We start from the raw sequence: 12,165 nt of genomic DNA on the forward strand, positions 1-12,165 counted from the left end.
AGCATCTGATCAAATGTTATTAATAATGTTTTGAGTAATGAGGGATAAAGGGAGGGCTGATGATGGGGTTTAAAAATGATCCATTTTCCTGTTTTTATCTTTCTTTTTAAAGATCTTAATTTGATTGCTTGTAGATAATCAGAAAACCTTGATTTGGTGGAAAAAATTACAGCATGACCTTTTAAATGATGGGGTTTCTTTATTCCTTTTTTTTTTATTTCCGACCTGCAGACGTCGTTTTTCTTTCTAAGGATAACACGTACATGTATATATGTAAGATTTTTTTTTTTTTAAACCAACAACAAAACATAACAGGTTATAGAGTAAAAGAAATAAATGTGTGGTTGATTTTCTTGAAAGATTATATAGGCTTAAATAAAAATTACTTTTGTCTGACATTCATTACATATTTCACAAAACTCTGGAAAAAAAAAATTATTTTTGGATTTTTTTTCACAGGTGGGAAGATAATTATTTGATTTTGATTAATTGGTGCATCTCTAAATGTGGTTAATCTTTTTTTCCCAGTCATTTGAAACCATTGCAGAGCCATAATAGCCTCTCTGTTTGACGCACCGGAAAGAGGAAAAGCGAACTTTTCTGGGCACTCGTTGAATTTGTGACCTTTCCCCGAAACAAACAAGCGCACTCATAAACGCTCTGCCATTTTACCATTTAAAAATGTAATATTAAAAATATATAACTGTGGTTTTGGTTGTAGATTGAGTACAATTTATAATATCTGCTTATAAAGTGAGCTAAAGTTATCCGAGGAGCATTTACAATAAACAACATTGACATTAGTCATTCATTTTCATTACTAACATGAATTTCTGACATCAATTAAGCAATTTTCATTCATTTTTTTGCCCACTGATGCATGTTTCTCAACAGCTGATGCCTGTCAGTGAACCCAAACAGCAGAGTTGTTGTTTGGGAGCTGATGTATTCTGACTGAGCATCAGTGACGCTCCACTCGCAGCAATATTGAGACAAAACAATAGACCCACATAATGCCCTGCGATGAAAGTGGCCACTGTGAAAACAGACAGAGCAGGCGTTTCACTCAGATCTGGAGGCTTCACTGAGTCTGTGTGTGAACATGAGGTCAGGCTTGCGTTTGTGTAAACTTGGCCGAAAGTGGCGTCAATGACAGTCGTGACTCGCTACACTTTTCTACCCACTGTGGTTGACTCAAGAGTTGATGGAGCAAGTGATGCAGTTTCAGAAATCCCGGGTTTGCTTGGAGCCTTAAAATGTATTGAAACAATGAGATAATGTATTGTTATAAGACTTTATTTCTTTGTTGATGAATCAGTAATGAGTAAGGAGAATAACGTCAGCTGAATATTTCAAAGATAATTGTGAAGACAAGTAAAATAATTAACAGACAACAGCTTTTGACTCTTACAAATGTATTTCGAAGTATATAACAGTTAAAGAGCAGCGTATAGAAACTGTAAACTTTGATGTTTGATTTAAAAGTAAAATAATAAATAGCAATAATCCATCATTTTATTTTTTTATTGTTTAGTTTTTTCTTTTTTTAATTAGTAATTGTCATAATGATTTCTTAACTAGAAAAATAATACTCAAGTCTGTTGAAAGACTATTTATCCTGAGGATGCACAAAAAACTGACAATTCATAAAATGAAGGAAGGAAAGAAAATACAAAATAAAATAAAAATTAATAATTCCAGTTATTATTAGTAGTAATAGTAATAGTAGTAGTAATAACATTTATAATTTTGATATAAAAGAATTCTTAATATTATGACAATCTTATTATTAATAATCTTAGAAAAAAAAAAAAAAAAAAAAATATATATATATATATATATATATATATATATATATATATATATTATTATTATTATATTCTATTATTCCCTTCTCACCCACCGCGGGTGGTGATTCTTCTTCCTCTTAGCTCGGGTCCTCTACCAGAGGCCTGGGAGCTTGAGGGTTCTGCGCAGTATCTTGGCTGTGCCTAGGACTGCACATTTCTGGACTGAGATGTCTGATGTTGTTCCTGGGATCTGTTGTAGCCACTGTTCCAGTTTGGGGGTGACTGCCCCGAGGGTCCCGATGACCACAGGCACCACTGTGGTCTTCACCTTCCAGGCCCTCTCCAGTTCCTCCCTTAGGCCCTGGTATTTCTCTAGTTTTTCATGCTCCTTTTTCCTGATGTTGCAGTCACTTGGTATTGCCACATCCACCACAACGGCTTTCCTCTGTTGTTTATCCACCACGACTATGTCTGGTTGGTTCGCCCTCACCATTTTGTCTGTCTGGATCTGGAAGTCCCACAGGATCTTAGCTCGGTCATTCTCCACTACCTTCGGGGGTGTTTCCCACTTTGATCTTGGGGTTCCAGTCCATATTCTGCACAGATGTTTCTGTACACTATGCCTGCCACTTGGTTGTGTCGTTCCATGTATTCTTTCCCTGCCAGTATCTTGCACCCTGCTGTTATGTGTTGGACTGTCTCAGGGGCCTCCTTGCACAACCTACACCTTGGGTCTTGTCTGGTGTGGTAGATCTGGGCCTCAATTGCTCTGGTGTTTAGGGCCTGTTCCTGGGCGGCCATGATGAGGGCCTCTGTGCTGTCCTTCAGTCCAGCTTTTTCCAGCCATTGGTAGGATTTTCTGATGTCAGCCACTTGATTGTTGCGGTGGTACATCCCATGCAGGGGCTTGTCCTCCCATGATGGTTCCTCCGGCACCTCAGGTTCTGTTCCCCATTGTTTGAGACATTCACTGAGCACATTGTCTGTTGAGGCTTTGTCCCTGATGTATCTATGGATCTTGGATGTCTCGTCTTGGATAGTGGTTCTCACACTCACTAGTCCTCTGCCTCCTTCTTTGCGGTTCGTGTAGAGTCTCAGGGTGCTGGATTTGGGGTGGAACCCTCCGTGCATTGTTAGTAGTTTCCGGGTCTTAACATCTGTGGCCTGTATCTCCTCCTTTGGCCAGCTAATTATTCCTGCAGGGTATCGGATTACTGGTAGGGCATAGCTGTTTATTGCACGGATCTTGTTCTTGCCATTGAGCTGGCTTCTCAGGACTTGTCTTATTCGTTGGAGGTATTTGGTTGTGGCTCTTTTTCTTGTGATCTCATCAAGGTTGCCATTTGCTTGTGATATTCCCAGGTATTTGTATGTCTGCTATTGTTCCTTCTGGGAGTGAGATCCCTTCTGTGCGGATGACCTTCCCTCTCTTTGTAACCATCCGACCACACTTCTCTAGTCCGAATGACATCCCAATGTCCGTGCTGTATATCCTGGTGGTGTGGATCAGTGAGTCTATGTCTCGCTCTTGGCATACAGCTTGATGTCATCCATGTAGAGGAGGTGGCTGATGTTGGCTCCATTCTTGAGTCGGTATCCGTAGCCAGTCTTGTTGATGATTTGGCTGAGGGGGTTCAGGCCTATGCAGAACAGTAGCGGGGACAGCGCATCTCCTTGGTATATGCCACATTTGATGGATACTTGTGCAAGTGGCTTGCAGTTGGCTTCAAGGGTGGTCTTCCACAGCCCCATTGAGTTTGCAATGAAGGTTCTCAAGGTTCTGTTGATGTTGTACATCTCTAAGCATTCGATGATCCAAGTGTGTGGCATTGAGTCATAGGCTTTCTTGTAATCAATCCAAGCCGTGCACAGGTTGGTGTGTCGGGTTTTGCAGTCTCTGGCAACTGTGTGGTCTACAAGGAGTTGGTGTTTGGCTCCTCTGCTATTCACCCGATGCCCTTCTGTGTCGTGCTCATGTATTGATCCATGTGTTTGCTTATCTTAGCCGCTATGATGCCTGACATGAGCTTCCAGGTTGTGGAGAGACAGGTTATTGGTCGGTAGTTAGATGGGACCGGGCCCTTTGTTGGATCCTTCTGGATCAGGATTGTGCCCTTCAGTTAACCATTCAGGGTGGTTCCCGTTCTGTAGCAGCTGGTTCATTTGGTCTGCCAGTCGCTCATGTAGGGCAGTCAGTTTCTTTAGCCAGTAGGCATGGATCTTGTCTGGCCCTGGTGCTGTCCAGTTCTTCATACCTGAGACTCTTTCTTGGACATCTGCCACAGTGATGGTTACCGGATTTTGCTCAGGGAGTTTGCTGTGGTCATCTCGTAGAGAGATCAGCCACTTTGCATTGCTGTTGTGGGACGCCTCCCTTTCCCATATGCTTTTCCAGTATTGTTCTGTCTCCAGCTTTGGTGGGTCTCCAGCCTTGTTATTCCCCTGCCACTGAGAGTACACTTTAGCTGGTTGGGTGGAGAAGAGCCTGTTAATCCTTCTGGATTCCTTCTCCCTTGTGTATCTCTTTAGGCGGCTGGCCAAGGCCTGGAGTCTCTGTTTGGCAGTTTCGAGTGCTTCAGGTATGTGCATCTGGCTGTACTTCTTGGGTATTGGTCTTTTTGTTGTTCCCTTATGGAGCTCTGATAGTTGGCTCACTTCCCTCCTTGTTGCCTTGATTTTACTCTCTAACTGTCTTTTCCATGGTGGGTATTTGTTATTGTCATTGTTATTCTTATAGCCAAGCAACTCAAGGATCACTGATGCTGCGTTGTAAATCAGCTCTATATATATATATATATATATATATATATATATATATATATATATATATATATATATATATATATATATATATATATATTTTGATTATTTTTAAATAATCAGCCCAGTCTGGTCCTCGTTGCTGAAATACAGTACAATATTATTACAATAAAACAACAACAAAATTATATTTAACATTACATTGATTGGTGTGTCTGGGGACTTTATTTAATAACATTGACCTGAGTTTTAATTTGCGTCCCTCTGATGGACCAAACCTCAGGCGGTGGATGTATATGGACACTTTCTAGGGCAACATTTCCAGGCACAAATGAAAAAATCCTAAGTAATTTACATTTAAAATAGAATCAGAATGAATAAAAACCTCCTTTGCATGTGCCTGTGTGACTAATGGGAATCCTCCTGTGTCTTTTTTCCTTTTCCTCGCCTGCTCTTCAAGGCAGCCGCATCTCGCCGCTCTTATTTCCTGCCATTGTTCTGCATGTACAGGATAGCATATGAGGAAGCTGTCAGTACTGCAGATGCAGCAAAAACTTTTTACACCACAACACAGAATGAGCAGTGGGTAGAAAAAAACGTGTACTTTCTAAACCTGTAATCCGTTCCGCAGGGGCTGTGATTATGCTTCCATAAAATTATGATTTAAGTGCCACAGCCACTTCAAATGACAGTGTTGAGAAGAAAGCTATGAAGGAGAAGAGAGTAAAATAAAGTAAAGAAAACCTATTCGCAATGGTGTTCTTGTTAACTATGTTTACTCTTGTCGTAGACTTTTACAAGCTAAAATCTCCAAGCTGTGACAACTCTAAATGCTTTAGTCACTATTCCACTGAAATTATTTAGCTTTGCAGTACAAGAGAAAACCCATATGTATGTACATATCACATGTCTGATGTCTTGCTACTTCCTAAAATGACTGTGGACATCTTTTGGTGTAATGTGACTGGACAGCTCCAGCATGTACTGAATTGTGCATAAATTATGTAATAAACTGAGGAAAGGTTCATGCTGGGTTTCCTTCATTCTGCCAGAAAATAAGCAATCACGCTGTCTGTGCAAATTTTATATCGCAATCAGCATGTTCAATCATTGCTTTTAGATTAAAATTACTGCGGGAACTTAAAAAAAGAAAAAAGAAAAACAGTTTTACTGCATCATGTAATTTTTAATATTGACCTCAGAGCTAATATGAGATTATATGTGAAAGGTGAGTAAATTGAGTGTTTTGTGCTTTTGAAGAGATTAAATCATCTTGTAAACGTTCCAACATGTGCTCTGCAGCATTTGATAGAGAAGCTATTGGATGCTTTAACAGGATAAAAACAATAAAAAGAGTATATAAGAAGACATTTAAACTTTTTAGAGTAGTATTCCGAGTGTAATTAGTATTATACTCAGGAATAGGACACAGAACAGCCCAGAAATAAAACACAGTTGTTGATCTTCCATGTAGCTATGTGTATTTGACTGAATTCATGCTGGTCATTGTATGCCTCTCTGTTTCTATTTCCTCTGCCTTACCTGGGTAGTTTTATTCATCTGTTTCATAGTGAGTTTTCTCCAGATGTCATCATTAAGGACTGTATAATTCTTTTAAAAGAAATCTTAGGCAATTAGTTAATTTGTACATCCAAAAAAATAAAAGTAAATCCAGGGAACCCAACAAATTTCTTCAGGTGAGCAGGTAAGTTTAGAAAACAATTGCATTCAAATCAATAGAAAATAGAGTAAATGACTATATACACGCAGTAAGCTAAAAACGCCTGAAAATATAGTTCAGTCTGATACTTAGCTTGATAAACTAAGTAAGAAAATATACTTTATTAATGTAATGAGTACAAAAAATGATTATTTTGCAAGGCAATAATCAGTTCGTACAAATCTCGTGCTTTTTTTTTTCTTTCTTTCTTTTTTTTTTTATTCAGGCATGCGCGGGGCACTTCTCTGTAAATGTGGGTGGCGTTATTTGTATGAAGGCACGGGAAGGTGCAGAACAGCTCGCAACGGCTTGTCCCGTGTGAAACGTGATGACAGCTCCCCGTACGGAGACCGACAGTCACCCGTGGATCACCGTGTGCCACCTTCTGCCGTCACCATGCTCTCTTGACCTCTGGGTTCGTCCAGGGAGACGCGACTCGGTTCAGTCCGTGGAGACGCGTAGCTGCTGAAAAAAGTTGTGTCGCCGAGGGGAGGCAACTCTGCCACAACACCACCACCTCCTCACACATCACCGGCCTGAAGAAGAAGTTGGATATCTAGTCTGACTGGGTCTAACGGCCAGATCCAGGGATTCCAACAGCGCACAGAAACAACTCACAGGTAAGAAAAGCTACTAAAAACTGAATACATTAAACCGTAACCCAAACCCAAGATGAACGACGTGTTTTTTTTTGTTTTTTTACATGAACAGCTTCAGCTTGGTGGACATTTTCACGTTGTTTTTTTTCTTCTTCTGCTAAAGTAAATGCGCATCAGACATAGTTTGTGTCCTGTGTTGGACGGATCAATGGCGTGAGGTGAATGGGAGTGAACAACACTAATGCTGCAGACAGAGAAATCACCCTGCTGGGTGTCAGCTGTGGCCTCTGCTGTCAGTTGTTCCATTATGTGAACACACAGTCTAACACCAACTCTAACCACAAACACCTAAACCTTATAGTTGAGATCAGCTAGTTGCATTAAGTCAGGGGATTATTTTTTTCTCAAAATTAATGTTATATATCGTAGTTGTATATAGTATGATGCAGTTCAATGAGAAACAGTTTTGTAGCAATTCAGTTTAAAAGTACTTTATTATCAATGAAAGGTCATAATTCCTATCATTTAAGTGTCTTGAGAGATTTGTGGATGGTGATGTTAGCATGCCACTGTCATGACATACTAACAGCTCAATAGCTAGGCAGCAGAGCCAATATTTCACAGTAATATGTCCCTGATGACACTGTCAGTTGTCGGCAATCACTGCTAATCCACCTCAATTACTTTTGCCGCTGCTCTTTAAATTCTTTTGAGACGCTGGAGTAGGGGATATGATCCGTGGCCATTATGATTGATGTAAGAAATAGTTTGAACTTCCTGTTTCTCTCTCTGCATCCATGGAGCTTCCTTTAGGATTTAGCTATAAATCTAATAATAACAGCTTGCTTTTACTTTTTTTACATCCTGACATTTGCTGATGCTAGCGTAAAGATAAACCGTCATTAACATCTCAGATGCTCAAATAATAACTGGACTACAGCACAATTTTTTGTCTTAATACGTTGAGTGACCATTTGAGATTTGATTTGTCCAACTTATTTTATTATGCTCAATTGTGTTTGATAACCAGAAACAGTCAAGGGTGACAAAAAAATCAAAAATGAATCTGTAATGTGCAGATACTCTATAACTTGTGTCCACCTAAGGCTGGACAATATATCAACAACAATACATATATAGTGATAGACGCATGATGATCATTATCAATAGACAATGTATCTGATAGAATATTGAATAATTTCACTGAACTCCAATCCAGAAACGCACAGCATTCTGGGGGATGTAGGCAGAGGAAAGACTTTAGCTGGCCAACCTCTCATAGCCAGCTAAGCAAAGTTGGTGGTATCAACTAACTCACTCACTCTGTAGTTACCTCGCAACAACCTGTTGGTTAACTTGCGCAGCAGCAGTTTCAATTTTTGCAAGCGTGTCTCATAATGATTTAAACAATTACGTGGAGTGTAAACTGTGGAGGAAACAGGAAAGTCACGCCACCAGTTTGGTATTTCAGATATTTAAAACAAAAAAAAGTAATCAGTAATTATTGATATTGACTGATTTGAAACGCGTATATTGTGACACCAACTTTTAACACTGTTCTGACTTGCATTTAATGACCATCTTCTCAGATAAATGTGGTCTATTTGGTGTTATTACAAACAATGCATCAGGCAATCACATAGCAGCAACTAATTGCATTAATAAGTATTAAAATACGGTGAAGACAACTTGCAAAAGTTCAAACTGAGCATCAGAGTGGCAAAAAGCAGGGATTGAGCCTGGCAGACGGATGGCGATCAAAGAAAGACAGTAACTGCTTAATTAACCAGCTTGTTAGAATCAAGAATACCATTTCTGAACGCAGAACACGTCGTAACTTGAAACAGATGGGCTACAGCAGCAGAAAACCACACTGGGTGCCACTTCTGTCAGCTAAGAGCAGGAAACTGAGGCTACAATTCACACGAACTCATCAAAACTGAATGTTACCAGATTGTAAAAACATTGAAGAGTTGGTTTCAGCTGGGAGAGTTTAAGGATGGGACAGAATTTGGTGTAAACTACATAAAAAGTATTGGTCAATTATGTAGCATAAGTGTGGGTTGATTACCATTGTCAAGGTTTTGAAATGTTGCAGTTTCAAATGTGTATTTTTTTCCAATAGTTTACGATCCTTTTAATGAGATGAAGAAAAGGTTTTAGAGCAATCAGTTTCTGTGCCTTTCCCATCCTCTGAGTTTTAATCTATTACCCATCTATTGTCCATTTTCTCTTGTTTGTTAGAAAGTAAATCAGCTATTTTTGGAAATTCGTGGATTGGAAATGAAAGGATCACCACCTATTAGTGTTATTAAGATAAAGCTACAGTTGGCTAGAGCAGGATAAGTAGCAGTTTGCAAATTTGATACATGAGCTGATAGCACGGCTAATTAACCAGCTTCATTTACTTCCAGTTTTACTTCATTAAGACAGACAAGAGGTTATTTAACACAATAACAATATTTACTTAAAAATTGGAACTTTGTACCAGTTAAGCATAATTTAAATGCGCCTGACCTGATTATTGTTAAGTCACTTCTGAGGGCTAAATATTGCTCCAATGCAGGACTAGCAAGGTGTGCCCAATTATCATATATATATTTAAGTTCACCTGTGTTTCTGTGTCCTTGTCGGGTCCTTGTCAATTCTGTCATTTCTGTTGTATCTGTCTTGCTGTCCAGATGTCTCACCAGTCTCGTATAATTCAGAAGATTACATGATAATGCAAGGTTTTACCAAGAAAACTTGCTAAACCAGGCCTCATCTAGCGGGCTGTCGTGTTTTTCAGTTAAAAAATTTATAAAGTTCACAGACAATTCAAATATATCACTTGATAATCATGCGATATTGAAAGATTGGAATATTAACACCTGAACACCAACTATAAAGTCTTGCAACATTTTAAAAAGACTTGAATAAATAAGTAATGCTTAGCCTGGTGGAGGCACAAATAAAGCCTGGTGGCCCTGTAATGTCATCAGTATAAAATTAACGTAAATGTTTCAGAAATATTGCTTAGTCCTGAAAATAAGTAGAAGTGGCCCGATAACGGAACCTTGGGGGACACCTTTAGCTTCACATAGGATGCTGGAGGAGAGTACAGTAGAGATGTTTGTTTCCTGGCTGTTCATTTTAAGGATTTATGTAGGTTTTGCTGACAGTGTTGCATGACATAAACACAGAAAAACACACTGCTAGATTCAAAATGTAATTTATGTTCAAAGTGAGACATAAGACTTTTTTGTTCAAATGTTTGCTGACACAATCAGCCAGAAATATTGTTTATGTTTATTTAAGTGTTAGACCAAGCTAATGTCTCCTGAGATGTTTTTAAAAATGTAGTTGGACTTTATCCATCTGAGTTTTACTATAAAACAGTTTGATTCAGCCTCACCTCTGTGCTTCAGCAACTCGTAAAGGTTTTTAATGCATTTCTTACACTGAATTATTAAAGACTAACGGGGTCAGATATCTGAACATGGCAATGTAGAAATATGAGATCAGTGTTTACCTTTGTGTGCGTTGCATGTCTCACTAGCAACGTATAGTTGTTTGCTTAATAAATCTAATAAGTTGTGCTGTTTTGTGCAACTCAGAGATTAAACAGACGTAGTTCATCTTGACATACTAAGTTCCAGTTAAAGTAAAAAAGATGTCAGTTACTGAAAATACATGGAAACGGGTAGTGAAAAACTCTATTTGCTGAATTAACTTAGACATTTTTATGTTGTTCATAAAACTAGTTTATAAATAATTTTTTTTTTTTACTTTTTATTCTAGATGTTATGAATGCATGCATGTCACTGTACTTTAACTGCTCTCTTCTCTGCCTTACATTTTTCAGACTTGCATTGTTTTTCTTTAATCAGAATACAACTGGACTAGTTGGTGTGTTTGCATTGATTTCATTCAAATCTGACAAGTTGAGAGCTAGTAACCAAGTATCACTAATCAACAGCTGTGTTTAGATAGATAAATGACAATACGTTCAAACATTTTACACTCGGCCGTTATAAAATAGGTTATAGTTCACAAAATGTTATTTAAGTCACTAGCAGTATCTGAATTATATTGTTTTATGTATTACATCTGAAAGGATTTATTTTAAGAAAGCTGTAACAATTACAGTTTTTTTTGTGGCTTCTTTTACAACTAATATGTTTTGTAAAGTTAAGACCCATAAATTGTGAACAAGATCTATAATTAAGGAAAGCAGTTCAGGGTTTCCCCCAGAAAACTTGCTAAACCCGGTTCTCGGAGCACTTGGGCAGTCATCCAGTCGGCCGCCATGTTTTTGAGTTGAAAAATGTTTAAAGTTGACAGCAAATTTGAAAATATCACTTGATAGTTATGCATTTTTGAAAAACTGGAAAATGAATACCTAAACGCCAATTATAAAGCCTTAAAAATGGCAATAGTTTTAAAAAAAACCCTAAAATAAATAAACAATTCTCAGCCTGGTGGGGTCACAAGTAAAGCCTGGTAGCCCGCCAGGCTTATTATGCACTGTGGGAAACCCTGCAGCCAACTTAATTTTTTTCCTGAGTTTCTAGCTGGTATTAATATTCTTAGCAGCAGAGCTGAGTCAATGTCACACCTTGTGTGAAAGAGCAGTTGTTGCTAACCACACTGCAAAAAAGAAAATGGAGCATATAGTCAAATTAAGTTAATCAAACTTGATTTATTTACATTTGTTGAAAGTGAAAACAATACATTTACTTGAATAAGGTTAATTTGATTACTTCTAACAAATGAACTCAGTTTTTAACATTTGGTGACCTGTTTTCTTTTTTCAGAGCATGATTTAGTTAAAATGTTCAAATTATATTAGCCATTAGCATATGTAGCATTAGTAGTTGCAAACAGAGGTGTATCTGTGTATTCTTTTCAGAATGTAGGTGCTTATCTTGACTCTCATATTTTTAAAAGTTTGTATTTGTTTCCAAATCTACAACAATCAAAAGTTGAAAGCGGAAAATGATAAAGCAGAACAGCTTTGCTGTAAAACATTCAGCCTTATTTTCTGCTCACTGTTTTTGCTTGATTAACATCAAACATCTTCACAGAAAATTATTTGATGACTTTCGTGGTTCTTTGCTCCATTTTAATCACCTCACTCACACTGAAAGCAACTAACTTTAAGAGTTTTTTCCCCGAACAGCATGATTTCTTGCTAAGTTATAATGAGAAGACGTTATAAAATGAAGCAACATTCAGTCTTTACGCTCCTTTAATCTGGAACATTTCAGAAAACTGCAAACAACCATAATAATGACTTCCTCTAAATCAAGGCTGT

General features: G+C 38.1%; 1 protein-coding gene across 2 annotated transcripts in view; it reads left to right on the top strand.

The window, feature by feature from the left end:
• Window positions 1-6,524: 6,524 nt before the first annotated feature.
• Window positions 6,525-12,165, top strand: part of LOC122822894 (dynamin binding protein) — a 57,399-nt gene continuing 51,758 nt past the window's right edge. The window contains exon 1 of one of the 2 annotated variants that reach the window (XM_044101963.1): window positions 6,525-6,890. The gene's annotated coding sequence lies outside the window, so the exon portion shown is untranslated. The remainder of the gene's footprint in view (window positions 6,891-12,165) is intronic. The other variant, XM_044101962.1, reaches the window with a different exon arrangement.

This window comes from Gambusia affinis, linkage group LG20 (genome assembly GCF_019740435.1).
Source record: "Gambusia affinis linkage group LG20, SWU_Gaff_1.0, whole genome shotgun sequence".
Lineage (NCBI taxonomy): Eukaryota > Metazoa > Chordata > Actinopteri > Cyprinodontiformes > Poeciliidae > Gambusia > Gambusia affinis.